Consider the following 13,689-nt stretch of genomic DNA (forward strand, 5'->3'; position numbering starts at 1 on the left):
GATGTACATGTAAACCTGCGCTAAACCATCCCTAGAACCTCAGTTTGCAAATACAGTGAGTCAAGTCTCCTTGCTCTGGATACAACATAGTCCCAGTGGCTTTATAGAAGTGCAAGCCACATAAATCATGTGAGAAGTCCATTCCAGCCCTCCAATCCAAAAGGGCAGGTCACATCAAATGTGCTTCAATCCTCCTCTACTCTGATGACTAGAAAATTAGGGTCATGGGGCTTCCCGCTGGGGAAGGAGAGCCTAGGAGAGACACAAGGGCAAAAGCAATGTCCCTGTGAGAAATAAGATTTGCCTTCTGGGCACAAGGAAATAAGTTTCTTTGTCTATCTCAGTCCCAAGAACAACTTGCCCTTTGTGATTAAACCTGCCAGCAATTCCTGCCTGAAAGACTGGAAGAGCCTGTCACCTCAGCAGACAAAGGCAGGCTTCCATGCCAAGGAAGGGAAAAAGGACAGTTCCCTTTCCTCCCCTTCACCTGGATGGCCTCCTGTTACAGGTGCTACCCTTCCACTTCAAAGATGCATGCCATCTCACCATCTGGCCTCAGAATGTTGTAATTCAAGATGAGCTCTGGGCTCACCTTGATGTTCACACACTGGTCCTTTGCCCAGCTTGTAGCAATTTCATTCCAACCTACCTTTTCAGTTTCATCACTTGCTGGTGCCCATAGTTAATGACCCTTCAATGCATTCACAGCATTGAATGGCCCTTCCCTCACATAGTTCCCTCTGCCTAGAATTCTGTTCTGACTTCCTTCTCTTGGAAAACACCTACACTTTTGTGAACTTTGCAAGGAAGACTTCCTGCTATATTGGAGAACAAAGTCACTTTTATGACTTTTTATACAAAAATGATCTCCTTTTCACACTTTTCACTCTATTGATACTGCACTCACCTTGGGGGATTTAGGATCAAGTAAACTCTACATAGTTGGGTAGTTGGTTGACTTGAAACCTACTACAGGAAGTCTTCCAGGTATCCCCATTTTTCATCCACAGCTCTCCTCTGTGCCCCCATGATGCCACTCCAGTTGTTCTCAAATGTTGACATGCATCTGAGCAAAGTGGAGGATTTGTTATAATGTGATTCTCTGGGCCTCTCTCCCAGTTATTGATTTGGTAGTTCCAGCATGAGGCCCAAGAATTGGCATCAGTTACATTCCCAGTGATGCTGATGTCGGTGGCCTGGTGATCACACTTTGAGATTCACTACTGCACACTTACTCAAACATAATTCTCTCACACCTATGGCAAGTGTAATACATTACATTTTTATGGATTTCTTCCCCTACTCACTCAAGTAATCAATAAGACAATATCAGATAACGGAAAGCATTACAAAAATTAAATCTGAATATATTAGCTATCTATTGCTGTATAAAAAATTACCCCCAAACTTTGCTTAAAACAATGGCATTTATTTTTTCATGTCTTCTATGAGTCAGAGATTTAGGATGGCTTAGGTGAATGGTTCAGGTTCAAGATCTTTCCTAAGATTATAGTGAAGCTGTTGGACAGGTCTGTAGACTCATCTGAAAGCTCATCTGTGGAAGGATCTTCCTCCGAGTTCACACATGTGGTTACTGAAAGGCGCCAATTTCTCACTGATATGGTCAAAACTTTAGATACTTTCCAGGTGGACCTTACCATCAGATGCTCTGATGTGCTCTAAATGTAGCAGCTTGATTCCTTCCCCTAAAGCAAATGATCCAAAAGAGACAGTGCACACTCACGATGAAAGTCAGTCTCTTATAACCTAATTTTAAAGTTATCACTTTTGCCATATGCAGTAACACACACCAATCTTTCTTTAATGTGGGATGGGACTAGACAAGGATGTGACTACTAGGGGTTTGGATCACTAGGTGAAGGCTACTGCCCAGGGTAGTAACAGTAAATGAAAGTGAGTCTTTTGTAAGGTGTCTAGGAATACCCTCTGAAGGATCCTATGAAAATCAAGGCCTAAATGAAGAGAAACAGTCAGCTACATAAAAACTAAAGAGTAGGGAGTTCCAGGCAGAGGAAATGCAAAGGCTCTGAGTCAGAAATGAGCTCAATATATTTGAAGAAGAGAAAGTAGCATGGTTGTAGTAGAGGGGTTGCCATTATTTAGAATCAATACCAGTAACATTTTTAAAGCATCTACTATGCTTAGGATCTTATTGGCAATGTGAAAAAGGAAATATACATTGTCTTTAACATCAAGGAATTGACCTTTCAGTTGAAGAAACACTTGTTCAATTAGTGGAATAAGGAAAAATGTCTGGGTAATTTAGCTTCAATACATTTCCATTACCATACCTACTGTTTCTCCCTGTGTGAGTTCCAATTATGTTTCATCAACCCAAAAGCAAGGATATCAGAAAAACATAGCAATTAGTTGAGTGAAGAAAAGTTATGTCTTATATTTATCAAATTTAATGAGTCCCAGGACCTTTTCAATATTGGAAAATACTCAACCTAGAGTCATGGAACAGCTGGAAGAGAGCTCAGAGATGGTTCTGTTTTTCTGCTTTACCTCTACCTTCATCTTGAAGGAAGAAGAAACTGAAATCAGTGAGCTATGGAAAGGAGTCCAAGGTCTTACAGCTTGTTCAACAGTCCTCCATCTGCTAATTCGATTAATGGACTTAATGAGTGCCCACCACAGGCAAAACGCTCAGAGCAACAGGGGAGTGACGGAAACCCAGGCTGAGGATTTCTATGTCACTCTGAAGTTCACAGCCAGATGTGATCCAGAGGTTGCTTTTGGTTTGGAAGGAACCTAGAAAGAGAAGAAAGAGGCTAAGAAATAGTTCTAGTTTCGCTTTTCAACCACAGAAGTGATATTTTCACTTATTTTACTTGTAGGATATTATAAACAAGTCTTCTGTTAAAAAGAATGTTGAAAGCCACTTCACAACACCATCATTTTTTCTCTGGGGTATAGCCAAAAAATCATCAAACTGTTCCACCAACCAAATCCAGCTGCCTGCCAGTTTTGTATCACTTGTGAGTCAAGAATAGGTTTTGTATTTCCAAATAGTCTAGAAAAATCGAAATAGAAGTAATGTTTTGTTACAGATAAAACTCCAGTCTCAGAATTCCTAAATGAAGTTTTATCACATCTATATCCCAATACTTAAGAGTTATTAATGGCTGCTTTGTGAGAGAGTTAAGTAGCAGTGGTGTGCAAGTCTAAAGTATCTACTATGTGTCCTTTACAGATATATCTTCAGACTCTTGGCATAGCCAAGTGTCCAATATTTGCCTAGATCATTTTTCATACCTTTTTTCTTTCTCTTTATCCTCTTCCTTTCCAGAAAAACTTTATTATAGGTTGTACTCACAATACAGTTGAATGAGAACCATAGTTCTGCCTTTGGATGCTAGGATATTTGGGTTTGTGAACTGGGGACACAAGACTATGGAGGGTCTCAGCCCATCCTTACCCCATCTGCTTTTAAATAATATCTTATAGTCAGTATAGCGAGAATTCAAGTCAACACCCCGTCACTCCCTCCGCCAGCCAATGGAAGCATCTGCTAAGTGACAAGAGTTGCTCTTTTCCTGTTCTTGCAGTCCATGAAAACCTGGGCTACAAAAAAGAGCAGAACTAAGATGCATAGACATCTCCTCCCCACACACACAGCTACTTGAGCTCCCAAGTAGCAAGCAAGAAAGGCGGAAATGGGAAGAGGAGGCTGGGAGAAATATTGCATGCCTCCTTGTTGGAGATGTGAATTGCTAGAAGGGTTTGTTGCTAGGGTAACTAAAATCAAAGAGGCTTAGGCCAACAGCTCTTATGTGCCTCAGGAGTACTGGACAATAACTTACATTTTAAAGGATTTTTTTTTTTAGTACTAACAAAGATATGCAAACTAAGACTGTATCTGTTTATACTTACTGAAATAATTTTGAGACAAAATTTAAATTTCAAATTGCAGTACTTGTAAGGCTGCTGTAAAAAAGAAACACAAATATGTTGTAAAATCATTTTAGAAACAAAATCAGTAAAATAAGCTAAGAATCAATAAAGTTGCCATAGTCTATTTTATGCTGCTATTACAGAATACCAGAGACTGGGTAATTTAAAATGAACAAAAATTTATTTCTTACAATTATAGAGGCTGGGAAGTCCAAGATCTCAGAGTCAGCATCTGACAAGGGCTCTCTTGTGGCATCTTACCATGACAGAAAGTGGAAGGGCAAGGGGGACAGAAGGAAGAGGAAGACCAAAATCTCTCTTTTGTGAGGAACTCATTTCCACAGTAAAGAACCATCCAGGTTTGGATGGTTCATCCAGGGTTGGCACTAATTCATTAGCCTTCCTGGCCTAATCGCCTCTCATTAGGCCCCATTTTCTAACAGGTTTGTATCAGGGATAAGTTTCCAACACATGCTTTTTAAGGGATGCATTCAAACCAGAGCAATAGACATGGCTCTTGACAAAAGAATTCATTGGCAACTCATCCCAAGGCACAAATTCAAAAAAAAAGGAGGAATAAAGAAATTTTTAAAAAGAAAAGAAAAAAAATATATGGACTTGCACAAATAAATTCATTGTATGCAGTTTGTTATTTAAAGTAACAGAAAAATCTCATCCTTAAATAAATGTCTGATAAGACATTTTTGATTAATTAAATCATAGTAAACTAAGCTTATGAAAATATCCTGCAGTCATCAAAATGACACTGTTGCACTGAAAAAACTACCCTTTTCTATGTAAAAATAGTCTTAAAGTAGAAAAGTAGGGCAGTATACTGTATATGTGTTGCAATTCATGTAAAAATATGCCTGCTTCTGACTGAAACATGGAATATGAAGTTCCTTACAGTTCTTTTCTGTTTGGCATGGGGAAATATGGGTGAATGTTTTTCTGTTTTATTTTTCATAAGACTCGTTGTAACAAGTAAATCCTGTATTTTACTTATAAGCCCACAACCTTAAAAAAGGAAAGAAGGAAAGAGAAAAATAGGGTACCTTTTTATAATGTAACTTTTAAGGACACTAAAAAAATCAGAGTTTGGGAGAGGTTAGACCCTACCTAGTGGGGCTACCTCACAAGCCTGAAATGCAGGGATCCCAGGGGGAAGCAAGCTGGGCTCTATGCGTAAACTCCAGTACTCGTGACATCAATAAAGACGGATGCCTCTGATGGGAGCCAGAGACAGGGCCACTGAGCAAGCAACACAGCAGGGCCAGATGGTATTTATTCAAGGGCTCATTTATTTGGATACACTAATGTATGAAATAGCAGGGATTCTGACAAGGACATGTGATACCTCATTTCCTTGAAGATTAAGAAGCTGCAGACATAGTATCTGTCCTCTGAGGAGAGCCCGAAGAAGGCAGAATGAGACTCAGAGGTGGCCAAGCCTTGGGCAGAGCTCAGCTTCAATGGGACTGCCAGAGACAGTAAGAAGTTTGCTGAGTTATGTGTTGAGGTCCTCACCCTGGTACTTTAGAATGTGACCTTCCTTGGAAATAGGGTCATTGCAAATATAACTAGTTAAGGCGGGGTCAGACTAAGGTAGAGTGGATGCCTAATCTAATATTACTGCTGTCCTTATGAAAAGAGGAAGGCACACACACACACACACACACGTGTATGTGTCACATACACGACACCATGTGAAGGCAGACAGCAACACACACAAAGAGAATGCTTCTGACAACAGAAGCAGAGATGGAGTGAAGTCAGGGAGCACCAACCATTGCCAGTCTTCACCAGGAGCTATAGGTGTCATATTCTATAAGTGTCAGAGGGAGCATGACCCATTTAATTACTTGATTTTTGATTTCCAGTCTTCAGAACTGCAAGAGAGGCACCAGTTTATAGTCCCTTGTCATAGTAATCCAAGCCTAGAAAGTAGTACACTCTGAAACCCCCTGTGGTTCATTCATGTATCCAAGCTGGTGACTTCTCCTTGTGTACCTTTTGGATTGCTGTAAATGGTCACAACTGGGTCTTACTGATCCAGAGATGAAGTAGAAATAATCTGGAATTGGAAACCCAGTTTAGGCCAAAAGGAGGGTGGACAATGCAGAAATGTGGGCAATGAGCCAGCAGCACCTTCTGCCTACAAAAGCATTTGTGCATTTAATAGCAGAGGGCAGAAAAATGAAACAGGAGGATGGGGACCAGAAGAACATAGGCCTTCACACTGTACAGTGTGCATAGCGGCAGAGCACACATAATCAGACTTCCGATCCCAGTTACTCCACCTAATTAGCTGTGATACCTTGGTAAGTCACATAACCTCTCTGGGGCTCAGTTACCTGATCTGTAAAATGGAGATAGTTAATAGTTCCTAATTCTCAGAACTATAGTGAGAAGTGACTTCATACCCATAAAGTGCATAAACTTGAAGCCAGCACATAGTAGGCATGTAATGAACATCACTCCCACCCTTCCATGTATCCTATTACACTTAATCTGTCAACTATTCTATAGTGTCAATTTATTCATTATGAGTAGATAAAGATGCTAAGTCTTGAAACGTTAAAGAACATGCCCAATGCCATGGATGAGATAAAACAGCCTGGCAACTAGAGCCCCAACTGTGCAAGAAGGAGGCAAAGGGGGACAGAGGAACAATGTGGGGTGTGAATCAAAATGTCTCCAGACATGACCAAGTGTCCCCTGGAAATCAAGGTATTCCCAGCTGAGAATTACTGACCTACTCAATAGAATTAAAAGACTTGTGAAACTGCCTTATTGAGCCATCCTAGGGAGAAAATTTGAAAAATATGTTTGTTTTCTTCTTAAAAAGAAGCAATGTATTTGCCATTGTAAGATATCATAATACAAAGTAAATATTATTTGTTGTCACTTGCCAAGTGCATAAACAGGAGTTTAAAACATCCTTTTCCTTTCAAAAAACTAATTACAACCAAATAGGACAAGGTGGAAAGGTACAGGTACAAGAGCAATAAGCACCATTAGGGTCCGATGGTCTAGACAATCAATCATCCTCAATTGAGTCAACAGGGAATTTCAAGAAGGAAATAGAATTTGAGCCACCTATTGCAGAAAGAGAAGAGTTTCTGAAGGCAGAGTCGGACGGTCCCACAGGTCAATACATACATACAAAAGCATCGCACAGTGAAAGCCAGAGGACAGAAAGGTGAACAGCTAAGCTGATTCAAGCCTCCTGACATAACTTGGTTTTCCCATTGCCTAAATGAGAAAAACCATTCACAAAGCAGATGGTCCTCATCCTTAGAGATTCAGCCGAGATGCGATCTCCTCCATGAATACTTCTCTTGATTCCCAAATTTGGCAAGATGCCCCTCCTCCTATCCCTCTTTGCTCCCAGGTGATCCCATCACTGTCTTCAATGGGGCTGTCATTGTCATTTGGAGTGGGCCAGTTATTCTTTGAGCAATTGAACAGGACCATTGAAGACATGCAGGAAGTTTAGCATCCCTGACTCCCACTCTACAAATACAAATATAGGATCCAAACCAGTGCCTAGTAGGCAATTGGCCCTGGCAAGTGTGTGATGATCTATTCGAGCAAAAGTTTCATGTAAGGGAAAACTGGAAATTTATCATTAGAAAATAAATTGGGGCCCATAGGAAGGGGCTTTGATCTGCTGAGGAACATGGGTTTTATTCTGTGTAGTGAAACCATATGAAATTGCTATTTTTGCAAGTCAAGAATGGTTAGTTTTCAGCAATTTACAGGGACCATCTAAACCTAAGCCAGTATTACAATTCACTTAACTTTTTCTTTAAGCTAAAATACTTTTTAAAGCATAAATGTTTAACTTTGGGCTGATCTTATACATTAATATCTATGAGACAGTGGGTTAGGCAGATATTCTGAATTTTTTATTAAAATAAGTATGATTCCTGCCAATGATCACCCATATACTCGTGAGCATTACATGATGTGCTATGAGTTGACATAGGTCCTGCTGTTGGAAACTGCTGTAAGTAGCAGGGATGGGTCTATTTTGGTCTGGTGGTAGTGAAATGAAGGTGAGGTACTTTTTTTCTTCAAAATCCTTCTCTCTCTCAATCTCTCATTACAATTTGAATGGGCATTAGCATTCTATTTTCACACATGCTTATAACATACATTGATTACATTTACCCCCCTTACCCTTTCCTTTTGCTATCCCCTTCCTACTATTTTTACCCCAAACCGTGTCCCTTAGGAGAAGGAGACAAAAAATAAAAGAAACTACTGAGAACGAAGAAGCAGTGGAGAAAAAAGAGGGATAAGAAGAAAAGGAGAAACAGAGATAAGAAGCAGGAAGGCACAAGGAAAACAAGAAGAGACAGGTGCTGATAATTGCTGTGGGCTCAGATTTGTCCCTCACTTGTTCCCAGGGCCCACTCTGGTGCTACAGTGCCATCAGTTCAGAGCCTGATTATCACAGCTGACATAGCATAGCGCCTGCCTATTTTTAGATGAAATTAATCATTTTCTTGTGTTATTTTTGGTTCAGCTAATGGCTTGAGAACACAGCAGCTTCTGCACTAGCTGCCAACAAGAATGTAAACAAGGTCAAAACTCTATTTGGCAGCTTCTATATTCAGCTCTGCCATCGTGAAGCCAAATTCCCTGAGAAGCAAGCTCTCCTGCAGCCTGTGAAGGATCACAGAGGCTTAACCAGTCATATCATGAGTAGATCGAAGGGAGCTGGAGCCACTTTGACCCCAATGCTCTCTTTGTTCAGTTTCTTTAAGTTCAGAGACTATTTTAGTTGGCACTATTGACATTGGGGCTGAGTCATTCCTTGTTGTGGGGTGGTGTCCTGGGCAATATAGGATGCTTAGCAGTATCTAACCAATAGATGCCAATAGCACCCCCACCCCAAAAAGTGTCTCTTGATATTGCCAAGTTTCTCCTGGGGAATAGAACATCCGCAATTGAGAACCAATGGCTTACATTAATGAATCCTTAAGCCATAAAGTATAAACTAAATTAAAGTGACATATACTCCTGATTACCTTATTGTAGAAATTAGAATTTCCAAGTGATTTCATTAATGCAAAAGAATAGAATACTTTCATTTGTCCGTTCTTACTTCTGTGTTATACCAATAACCAGCTGCTCTGTCAGGCACAGACTCCAGACCATCCCCTAGTGGTCACTGCTGTCACCCCAACCATGACCTGGAGGGGTACCTCTACTCTCTCCTTTGTCCCAAGCATGCAAGATGTCCTCCTTACTAATACCCACACCAGAACAAAGAACCAAATGTCCTTAGATTGTATTGAAATCTCAGGGACACTAAGAAGGGATAATAACAACAAGATAACCACAACTCCTGCTCTAAGCCATCCTGGCCAGCTCTGAGCTCGCTTTCCATCTAACACTTAGCTTTTCTCCATGGAGCTAGGAGTGACATGCTCTCTTTCTCTCTAATCAAGCCCGTTTCATTTAAACTTCTTTTAAACTTGGCCATACTGTGTCCCCTTGCACCCAATGCTATTAAAAGGAAGTGTATCCTTTTTCCAAGTCAAGACGAAAACTCACATCCCAAGATCTCACTTCCCACTTTGAGTCAACTAGTCCCAGGATTACTGACAAATGGGAACATATGCGGATGCCTATGTTTGCTTCCATCAACACTGTCAACAGGAGTGTAGTGATGTGTGTTCTCAGAAAGACAATCATCCAACCAGCTGACATCAGAAGCTCTCCATGTCGTGGAACACAGGACATAAACATCTCTATTTTATGAACAAGTCAATTTTCCTCAGTGTGTCCTCTTTAGGACCAAATTAAACATTAGGACAACTCCATAAGCAAATGATTATAATAAAACAAGGGGAGGTTTCAATGGAAAAAGTATCTGACCTGGGCTAAGGTGGTAAAGGAGAATCTATGGTAGGAAGTGCAGCAGTGACGTAATGATGAATGACCAGCAGTCAACCAGATAATGTTCACAGGGCAGGAGGAGAAAAGGGAGCCAATTCCCAAATCAAATGCACAAACAGCTCCAAATCAAATGCAGAAAACAGCTCCACATATTAAGAAAGATTCAATAATGCAGATCTTCAAGATTGTAAAGACAGTAGCAAGAAATCAAATTTAGGTCAGGTTAGATTCTGACATAAGGAGACTAAAGGTGTCCTGGATCTGATGACTTGATTTCAGAAAATAATCCCAAGGCTCATCGATGGGCTACCCTACTGCAGCCTCTCTCTCACTCATAACTGTGGAGATGTACTAGCCAGGCTCTTCTTTAGAAAGAGACACCAACCCCAGTTTTCTTTTTAAGAGTCAGTCTCACTTGTCCCAACCATAAGGGAATTTTCCCAGCTGTGGAAGAACTTTCCTTCTATATTTTAAACCAGAGTGAAATGAGATGTGAATATCAGAATGAAAGAGAAGGGCTGGCTTGTACAACTTTGTGCCACAGAAAACTTGTTCCCTTAGAACTCTTCCTGACTTCAAGACCCACAGTGATGGCTCTCCTAAACACACAAATCCACACACACTTAGACATTCAAGTCAAGTGTCATGGACTAAGTGTTTGTGTCCCCCTAAAATACATATGTTGAATTTCTACCCTTCATTCTGTTGGTTTTAAGAGATGGGGCCCTTGGGAGCTGATTAGGTCATGAGAGCAGAGTTCTTATGAACAGAATCAGTCCCTTTATAAAAGCAGCATGAGAGAGTCCTCCAGTTCTCCATGATATGAGGACATAGTGAAAAAGTAAGCAGTCTACTACTTAGAGAAGGGCTCTTACCAGAACCCATCCATGTTGACACCTTGATCTCAGACTTCCAACCTCCAGAACCATGAGAAATTTGTGATTGTTGTTTAAGCCACCAAGTCTATGATAATTTGTTATAGCAGCCTGAAAGGGCTAATACCAACTCAAAGAAGTTCTACTTTCTCAGGCTGGTTTAGACTATTAGCTCCCATGTTCTTTGTCCAGTCCTGAACGTGATAAAGGAATCAAGGGGGAGAGAATTGTGGGTTGTGTCTTCTGACAGTTATGTAATGCTGGTGCTCTTTTCTCTTCAAAGCCATTGACTCCTAATTGGTGATGACTTTCAGATATGATTTCCTAATCCAAATCCAATGTCGGATGCTGAAAACAGCTTTAAAGACAAAATAAAAGGCAGATTTGGTTATTCCAGTACACTCCTCAAAAAGCACAGCAACCCTTCCTGTTAAAGCATCCCCTGCAGAGGCACCAAACACAATGCATATTCTCGTCAAAGGAAATCTTGTCAAAGGAAACTGGGACTAAGTGCTACCCAGAGAGTTTATTACCTCTGTGTGGACAGCTACAGGTTCATGTAGATACAATCAAAAAGAGATTGTAAGAGCAAAAAGCCCTTAAATCTAAGCAGCATGATAAATTTACACCAAATTGGTACACTGAGATGGCAAGTAACTTTCATCCATGTTCCAGCTTTCTCAGTGGTTGAGTTGCCCAAGGCGTGGTGTTGGTCAGAATGCTGAGGCTCACCAGGAGATTGACATCCATGTCGTGGATCACTAGTCAATATTCCTTATGTATCCAGAGCAGAAACCTAATGAGAATTAGATTAAGGAAAAAAAGGCAAGAATATATTAGCTCATGAAACTTCAAATCTGAGCAAGTGGGGCCCAGCTTTATGATGGGTTTCAGCTGGTGCCAAAACCCTATCAGGGCTTTCTCCCCTTTCACCTCTCAGCTCTCCTTCTATCAATGTGCTAATTTCTTCCTCCTTTAGTGAGATAGGTTCTTCCATGCAGCAGAGACCACAGCCAGAGTCTGACCCACAGGTACACTCTTAGGTAAAGAAAAATGAACAACTCTCTTCCTCCAGCTCTCATTTGAAATAACCCCAGGAAAGATGTTGATTGTCCTGGCTTAGGTCATGTGCTCAGTCCTGAACCAATCACAAAGGTACAAATTTGGGACATTATAATTGGCCCAGGCTAGATCAGGTGTGTGTGGTTGGGGGGGGAGGGGTTCCTCAAAAAAAAACACAAGGCATTCCTAACAGTTACAATATATGAACAACCCCTGCTCAACTCTAAACCATCCCCATCACTTCTTAGGTAAGCCTCAATTCCTTTCATGTGCTCAGGACCTTTGCATTTGAAAGGATCTCTCCCTTCCCATACCAATAATGCTTTCTTTTAATGAGATCACTGTCACTTGTGTTTGCAGAGGTGCCTGTGTATATGTGTGCTGGGAAGGCAGGGAAAAAAATCAATTTCTACTATTAGAGATGTAATCAATTTAAGGCTCTTTGAATCCAACTGAAAATTTTGAAACTTGAAAACTTAAAAATCTATTTTCTAAACTCTCTTTGGAAGCAACCTCTGTCCTATCCTTCTGAATTTCCATACCATTTTACCTATAACCCATTTATGCTCTCATCTCCTTTGTAACTTATTTGGGCTCCCCTACAAAGACATGAGTGCTTGGAGATCAGATCAGAAAAGAACTTCTTTTCTTCTCAATGACAATTTTTAGTTTACCTGTTTGTGTTCTAATACTTTGATTTGGTTTGGTTTGGTTTTTTTATGTATTCATGTATGTGACAAGTTCCTGCTTATAAACCAGCCCCACAATTTATAATCTGGGCTCCAACACCTCTCATGTACTGAAGGATTTTGAATTTAAAATTATTTCACCTATCTCTTTTATCTGCAACTTCTCTCTATCGTCTGATCATTGCTATTAACATACAAACATACTAAAATACCAGTACAACCCTTCATCTGAAAAATAATTTCTTCCATTAACGCATATCTGCCTCTAAAATCTGTCCCCTATTTTTCCTCTTTACAAACTCATTCAAAGGGTCAACTATGCTGTCTCCAATTTTTCACCTGCTTTCTCCCTGTAACCTTTTCTTTTTAATCAAATTTTCTCTCTACTATCCACTGAAACCACCCTTTTTAAGCTCACCAGCATCCTCCATCTTGCCCAGTTCAATGACCCATTCCCTGTGCTCGTAATATTCACTTCTAAGCATTATTTGAAAATTTCTCACACCTCCCTTCTAGAAACACTTTCTTCTTTTGGCCCTGGGACTGCACATTCTCCTTGTTCTACTCTTGCTTACTTGGCTGCTCTTTCCAAATCTCCTTTGATGGATTTTCTGTTGGTTCACAATTATTAAATACAGTAATTTGCTTGACTTTCTTCTCACACTAAATCTCTCTAGAAAACAAATCCATGGTTTAAATAAAAATTGTATGCCATCTACTGTAGTTTACAACTCTCTTTTGATCTCCTGACCTGAGTTGGATGCCCCCATTAGCATGTCTAGTAATCTTACTGAACTAACTAAGGCCAAAGCAGAACTGTCCTACCTCTCTCTCCCACTTGCTTCTCTCCAATCTACCCCATAAAATCTAATGATATCACTATTCACCCAGTTGCTCAGGTCATAAACCTAAGAAGCTCCTTTAGATTTTTTCTCTTGTGGTACTGGAGATCAAACCCTGAGCCTTGTATAGACTAGACAAATGCTTTGCCACTTACCTACCTTCCCTGCCCTAGGTTGTAAATCTAGCAATTCATACTCTTTTCTTTCTTTCTTTCTTTCATCTGTTCTTTCTTTCATCCATTCTTTCTTTCTTTCTTTTCCTCTTTCCCTTTCTTCCCCTTCCCCTCTCTTTTTTCTTTCTCTCTGGCAGTACTGGGTGTTGAACTAGGGGGTCTTACTTGCTAGGCACTCTATCATTTGAGCTGTGCCCCAGTCCTTTTTGCATGGGTT

At 40.4% G+C, this 13,689-nt stretch overlaps 1 long non-coding RNA gene across 1 annotated transcript in view; it reads right to left on the minus strand.

Moving 5' to 3' along the window:
• Window positions 1–11,328: 11,328 nt before the first annotated feature.
• LOC141421380 (uncharacterized) overlaps window positions 11,329–13,689 on the minus strand; it is a 50,752-nt gene continuing 48,391 nt past the window's right edge. The window contains exon 4 of the long non-coding RNA XR_012445969.1: window positions 11,329–11,502. This is a non-coding gene — a long non-coding RNA (uncharacterized lncRNA). The remainder of the gene's footprint in view (window positions 11,503–13,689) is intronic.

Source organism: Castor canadensis, chromosome 3 (assembly GCF_047511655.1).
Source record: "Castor canadensis chromosome 3, mCasCan1.hap1v2, whole genome shotgun sequence".
Classification (NCBI taxonomy): domain Eukaryota; kingdom Metazoa; phylum Chordata; class Mammalia; order Rodentia; family Castoridae; genus Castor; species Castor canadensis.